We start from the raw sequence: 7,646 nt of genomic DNA on the forward strand, positions 1-7,646 counted from the left end.
ACAGCATACTATTATTTAGAAATTGATCTTGAAGCTTATTAATTTGGGATTGCCTTGTTTGAATCTTTTCTTCTTTGCCCTTTCATTGTATTGTCTATTTCTAAAATCTTAGCATTTATCTTATAGATTTCTATCTACAGATTTTAATGTTTCAAATATTTCATTTATTTTGTGTTTGTTCTTGTAGTGTTTTCCTGAATGCTACCTTTTAAAAAAGTTTTTCTGCCCTGTGTTCTCCTTGCTTTCCTCATTCTTTCTGTCATTCCTTTAAAGGTACTTAAATATCATTCTTTTGGACTATTTTTCACTTAGTTCCATATCTTTTTGTCCTCAGAAACGCTTCTGGCCCTGCATGTTGGTCATTCATTTGAGCCATTCTCTTTAGTTTCTTCATGTGAGCTAAAATTGCCTGTTGTCTCTGAGACTTTGTACTGCTCTATTTATGTTTAATTGATGAATGTATGTTGATGTATTCTTAGATTCTCACCAACAGTCTCCTATGGATTTAGTAGCATGTGCACCTTCTCCATTTGCCATTCTTGCACCTCAACTTCTGGTTAATTTGGATACTGTTGGTTCCTGTGTATCATTGATGAAGTGACATAAGAGCTGAAATTGACTTTTGCCCAGTGGATGGAGCTACCGTGTATATGGTTGTGTGTTGCTTGGTTTCAAAGTATACGGTTGTGTGTTGTAAGCACACTTGATGTCTCCTGTTGGGTGGGAAAGAGGGAAAGCTCCAACACACAGAAAATAAAACAAAACAGAATCAACAAATAAGCAAACATAAATAGAAAGTGAATGTAATAAAGGCCAAAAATATAAAAACTAGCAACAACCAGAAAAAAAGAATATAAAGTAAAAAATAAAAGAGGGGAAAGAAAATGGAGCTGCACAAGAGAAAAATAAGAGAAAAAATAAAAGAAAGAGAGAAAGTACTGAGAACATAAACGGGAAGAGGGATGATGAAAAGTTAAAGAATGTAGTTAAGAAGGACCAAAAAAAAAAAAAGTGGAGTTATGAGAAATAGAAGAAGAAAAGAAAGAACTATAAAGGCTGAGATTGTTGTTGTTAAGTACCATGAATTCAGTTCCGACTCACAGCGACCCTGCACAGAGTTTCTGAGGCTGTAAATCTTTACGGGAACAGAAAGCCTCATCTTTCTCTCAAGGAACGGCTGGTTGTTTTGAACTGCTGACCTTGAGGTTAGCAGCCCAAAAGGTAACCATAACGCTACCAGAGCTCCTTAAAGGCAGAGATAGAAAGGCTAAAATTGAAGGGAATGGAAATAGAAGGATAAGAAAGGAAAACAACAACAACAAACTAAAATAAAGGAAAACTAATAAAAATGAAAAAAACAACAACAAAAAGCAGTGCAACTGTTGGACCTGAAGAAAGACAACTTGGAAGGGGCTGGTGTGCTCCTGCCAGGCAAGGAAGTCCTGAGGTGATTGTAGAAGGCCTGTGTCAGGGATGTTCCTGACCCTAGTTTCTATCAACCTAGATGATATCTATGTTCAGGGCACTTAATCCATCAGTAGTTCACAGAGGTCCTAAATGGAGCAGGTTTGAGTGTCTGTTAGGATCCAGGGTAACTGGAAGCAGGGTTAATGATTATGATGGCTTCTGCCAGACTAATGCTCTTCTGGTTCCTCTGTGGGTTTGGTAGGTTTGGGGTTAAACCCACCTGAATCCAGGCATAAAATCGGCACAGCCTGCCTCTTCCTTACAATGGCCTTACTTAAAACCTTGTGATTCCAATCTTCGGGAGAGCAGGATGTGCACTGGGGATAGATGACAATGGGAGTTGGTACACCTCTGGGCACCAAGGGAGTGTGGGGGAAAAGAAGGAATTGTACCTTTCCCGTTGCCTGTGTGAACACCTTCTCTTGCTAAAGCTGCTCACAAAATTCAACATGGTTGTACCATGTCTAGCCGGCCCTTCACCAGATTGTCTTCCTAACTTGCCATTCCTGCTTAGATTTTTCTCTCAGCAAACACTTAGTGTACTTTCCTTGCCTTCTTTCTGAAGTTCAGAAATCCTGGATTTTCATCTGTGTCTGTTTCATTTTGTATTTTTTTGTATCTTTGTTTAGAGTCTATGTAGTACCCCTGCCTAGGTCATCATTTTGCAGCAAGCCCAGTGACTGTAACTTTCTGATAAAAATCAATAGTCAAGAGGTTTCAGTGTTACCTGATATAGGTCACACTGATCCTTGAAAAAAGAAAACAAAAATATATGTAGGACTGTTTCCCTGAATTCAGATTTCTAGCCTCCTATCCTGGTGTGACACTGCAGCTTAATGCTCTGGACTGCAAAGACAGTTTGAACTACAAGATCAGTGGTTCAAACTCACCAGCTGCTCCTCAGAAACCCTATACAGAGTTATGTGAGGTAAACACTGGATTATTAACCACAAAGATGGCAGTTGAAACTCACCAACTTCTCCTCAGAAACCCAATACAAGTTCACTATGTGTTGGAATTGACTGTATAGCACTTAATAACAACAGGTAGTGTTTTGTTGTTTTTAGATGCCATCGAGTGAGCTCCAGCTCATAGCAACCGTATGTATAACAGAATGAAACAGCTCCTGGTCCTGTGCCATTCTCACAATTGTCCTCACATTATTGTTGTTGTGTGTTGTGGAGTCAGTTCTGACTCATGTTGATGTACCTTAGAGTAGGTGTCTTAGAGTGGGTGCCGACTCATGGCGACCTTATGCACAGCAGATTGAAACACTGCCCGATCCTGGGCCAACCTTACTATTGTTGCCATGTTTGAGCCCATTGATGCTGCCACTTTGCCAAGCCATTTTGCTGAGGGTCTGCCTCTTTTTCTCTGACCCTCCACCTTAACAAACATGATACCCTTCTCCAGTGACTGGTCTCTTCTGACAATATGTCCAAAGTATGAGTGACGAAGTTTGGCCATCTTGGCCTCCAAGGAACACTCTGGCTGCACTTCTTCCAACACAGATCTGTTGGTTCTATGGGCAACCCATGGCACTTTCAACATTCTCCTCCAACACCATAACTCAAAAGCATCAAATCTTCTATGGTCTTCTTTTTTTATTGTCCATCTTTCACATGCAAATGAGGTTATTGAAAATATCATGGCTTGGACCAGGCACACCTTAGTCCTCAAGCTGACATCTTTGCTTTTCAACACTTTCAAAAGGTCTTGTGCAGCATATTTGTCTAATGCAATATCTGACTCATAGTAACACTATGTAAGATTTCTATGGAGCAGATTATGGGTTTGAACCACTAATCTTGTGATTAGCCGGCTAGTGCTTATCCTACAGCACCACACCAGGACTCCATTATGTTATTGTTGTTGTTTGTTGTTAAGTGTTGTTGAATTAGTTCTGACTCATTACAACACTGTATAGGTTTTCCAAGTTGCTGCCAGTGGGTTTGAACTTCCACCCTTGTGATTTGCAATTAAGTGCTGATCCTATGGCACCATAATTGTAGGGGTTAATTTTTAGCATATAATGAGCATGGTCCTGACAATGTGGAAAACTTTAAAAATGTTCTCTGTTCAAGTATCATTAGGATTTCTAGAGTTTTTGTAAAATATTTCTGTTCTAGCTCACAGACCTCTGCCTACATAGTCTCTGCTTGTGGGAGCATCCTAGGCTCTTTAGAAAAGGCTCTTTTTTCCCTGTTTCCATAGAAAACTTCCTCGAATACTCTATGTGGGCTTGGTTGATGTTCCCTGACCCTAGTTATCATTGGTTAAGTGTTTTAGGTGTGTTGTATACATCACACTTATTCTACAAACTATTTTCAAAATATTTTAAACTATTTTTAAAAACCAGAACTTTTTATAGGTGATCTCCAGGTAATTTAACATAATGTACCAAAACATACATCTTTCAAATATGTGAGGGCCCCAGTAAAGAAAATATGGAAACCTAAGAATGGTTTTTAGCTTTTTAGATTTTCAATATTTATTTTGGGGTAGAAAAATCAAATTACAGGAGATGTTATTCCATTATGTAAACTAAATAGAACTATGTTGTTGTTAAGTGCCATCGAGTCAATTCCAACCCGTAGTGTCCTGCATAGGGTTTCCAAGGAGCAGCTGGTGAGCTTGAACCATCAACCTTGCAGTTCAAATGACTTTGCTGTCTGACACATTAGCTCAACAGCACCACACCAGGACTCTAAATAGAACAATAGATTTGTAAACAGGCATTTGGTATGTAAGCATACAAAAACTTATAAAAGTATCTGTGCTTCACTGTGTCTGTGCTTCCATTTGAGAGAAGGACCAAAGATGGGAAATAAGTATACGTATGCATTTAAGTGCTTTCATCATTATTTTTAATTTTTAATAATTAGTAAGCAATGAATTAATAACCCAGCCTACTTACCCTAGAGTCAGAGAAAAAGAAGGAGACCCCCAATGATATTTATTGACATAGTCCCAGCAACAATGGACTCAAATATAGTAACAATGGTGAGATGACCTAGGACTCACAGTATTTTGTTCTGTTGTTCATAGGGCCACTATAAGTTGGAGTCAATTTGATGTCACCTTACAACAACAACAGCTGCATATTTAGATTGGTGCCTGAACAGGGACTTGAACCCTGGGACCTCAGGTTAAAAGTCTGATGTTGTACCAACTGATCTCTTTGGCAGTAGAAGGTCAGTGTAAAAGACAAAGACCCCCAAGGATATGGATTGACACATTGACTTTGGTAGTGAGCTCATGTGTAACAATTGTGAGGATGGCACAGGCCCAAATACTGCTATGTTCTGTTGCTCATAAAGTCACTATGAGTTAGCACCAACTCTACAACACATAACAAGAACTTAGTAAAGGAAGTGGTTCTAAAGATTATCTGCAAGGATAACTAAACTTTCTCCATGCGGATACCTGTGAACAGATTACTTGTCTAAGTAGGCTGTTTAATTTTATGTTAGTGAGAGCACACTATTCATGAAAGTTAACAGTCTTTTTCTTCCACTGAGATAACTTTGTTCTTCAAAATTCCTTTTTAAACACAAAATAAATATTTTCTAAACTTGCCATCATCAAAGCTTTAGCCTCAAGTTTCGTAATTTTTGCTCTCATTGGATGCCTACACTTTTTGTTAGAATTTTATTTTTCTTTGACCTTCCTTAATTATTATTATTAGTAGTAGTTAGGTGTCATCAAGTCAGTACCAGTACTGACTCATACCGACCCTGTGCACAACAGAATGCCCCTGAGCCAGCCTCACAATCATTGCCAGGCCTGAGCCTATCACAGCTGCCACTGTGCCAATCATCTTGTTGGTGGTCTCCCTGTTTTCTCCATCCTCCACTTTACCAAACATGATATCCTTCTCCAGGGACTGGTCCCTACTGATAATATGTCTGAAGTATGAAAGACAAAGTTTAGCCATCCTGGTTTCAAAGGAGCACATTGACTTCTTCCAATACAGATCTGTTTGTTTTTTTTTTTTTGGGCAGTCCATGGGAATTTCAATATGCTCCTTCAGCACCAAAACTCAAATGCATCAATTATTTCATGGTTTTCCTTATTCACTGCTCAATTTTTGTGTGCATATGAGGTTACTGAAAAAACCACGGCTTGGGTGCACCTGAGTGTTTAAACCTATATCTGTGCTCTTCAACACTTTAAAGAGATCTTCAACACTTTAAAGAGACTGGCCCAAGCAATACATTCTTTGATTTCTTGACTGCTGCTTCCATGAGTGTTGATGGTTGATCCAAGCAAAATGAGGTATTTGACAACTTCTATCTTTTCTTCATTTTTATCGATGTTGTCTATTGGTCTGGTGGTGAGGATTTTTGTTTTTGTTACATTGAAATACAACTCATACAAAAAGCTGTCGTCTTTGATCTTCATCAATAGGTATTTTAAGTCCTCCTCACTGTCAATAAACAAAATTGTATCATGTGCGTATCATAGGTTGTTAATATGTCTTCCTCAAATTCTGATGCCACATTTTTCTTCATATAATCCAGCTTCTCAGATTATTTGCTCAGCACACAGGCTGAATAAGTATGGTGAAAGAATACAACCCTGGCACACACTGTTCCTAATTTTAAACCATTAGGTGTTCCCTTGTTCTGTTTGAACAACTACCTCTTGGTCTATGTATAGGTTCCTCATTAGCACAATTAAATGTTCCAGAAAACACATTCTTTGCAAAGTTGTCCATAGCTTGTCATGATTCACACCATCAAAAGCTTTTGTGCAGTCAATACAGCAGATTAACATGTTTCTGGTATTCTCTGCTTTCAGCCAAGATCCATCTGACGTCAGTAGTAGTATCACTCATTCTACACTTTTTTTCTGAATCTGACTTGAACTTTGGGAAGATCTCTGTGAATGTATGGTTTCAGCCATTTTGGGATTATCTTTAGTAAAACTTTACTCAAATGGGATATCAGTGATATTGTCTGATAATTTCTGCATTCCGTTGGGTCACCTCTCTTTGGAATGGACACATATATGGATATCTTCCAGTCAATTGGCCAGGTAGTTGTCTTCTAAATTTTTTGGCATAGATGAGTTAAGTGCCTCCAGTACTTCATCAGTTTGTTGAAAGATTTCAATTTGTATTCCACCCATTCCTGGTGCTTTGTTCTTTGCCATGCCTTCAATGCATCTTGGACTTTTTCCTTTATGATCATTGACTATTTATTGATCATATGAGACACCTTGAAATGATTAAACATTGACCATTTATTTTTGGTACAGTGACTGTATATTCCAGCCATCGTCTTCATTTATTTATTTTTTTTATTTTTAAATAATATTTTATTTGCTGAGCTCTTTGAAACATAACCAAAAGTTTATACTAACAATGGAACTTTCCAGACTAAAATGTTGCTCAGCATGACAAATTTTCACCCTTGAGGAATGAACATATGAAAATTACATTTAGGTAGTAATATTAAGGTTGCAAAAATAAGTATTGGATAATATCGTATGCTGATTTATTGGATAACATAACAATGTGAGTCATTTTTAACACCAAGGGAAAAACTGGGCAGGGGTAGCAATAGATTATGCAAACACTTAGCACTTCCTTAGCCTGCTGAGAAATAGATGGGGAAATGTAGAAAATATTTCTGTGAATATAGTGATTTCAGTCCATTAAAGGTCATCATTCAGTTTACCCATTCACTGCAGTTTTAATCACTGAAAAATGGATTCAGAAAAAGTCACAATTCAACAAGCACCAACCCTCCCTCTCCAGATCCCTGACATTCAAAAATACACTTTAAATAGAGAAAGTTTAGGAAAAGCATACTTGTTCAAAATTATTTTTAGATATAATTGAGATTATATTACTGTACATACTTAGATACACTTGTTCATAGTTAGTTCCAGTGACCATATTATTGGCCATATATTGCATTTTTATACTCAAAAAGAAATATCAATCCAACAAAATGTTTACAGTTAATTTTCTTTTAACAGCATATTAAATTTAAGGAGGAACTGGCTTTTTTGGATAACTCACTTTAACATTATCGGTACAAATTTTGAGTTGTACCCCATCAGCAAATAAAAGTCCAGAGGGCTTTACTCCATTTGTGCCATCACAGTCAACTCTGCTTTGACGAAGCATCTCTTCCCCAGTCATATTTTGTGTACCTTCCAACCTGAGA

The sequence above is a fragment of the Chrysochloris asiatica genome, unplaced genomic scaffold, assembly GCF_000296735.1.
Source record: "Chrysochloris asiatica unplaced genomic scaffold, ChrAsi1.0 scaffold00306, whole genome shotgun sequence".
NCBI classification, from domain to species: domain Eukaryota; kingdom Metazoa; phylum Chordata; class Mammalia; order Afrosoricida; family Chrysochloridae; genus Chrysochloris; species Chrysochloris asiatica.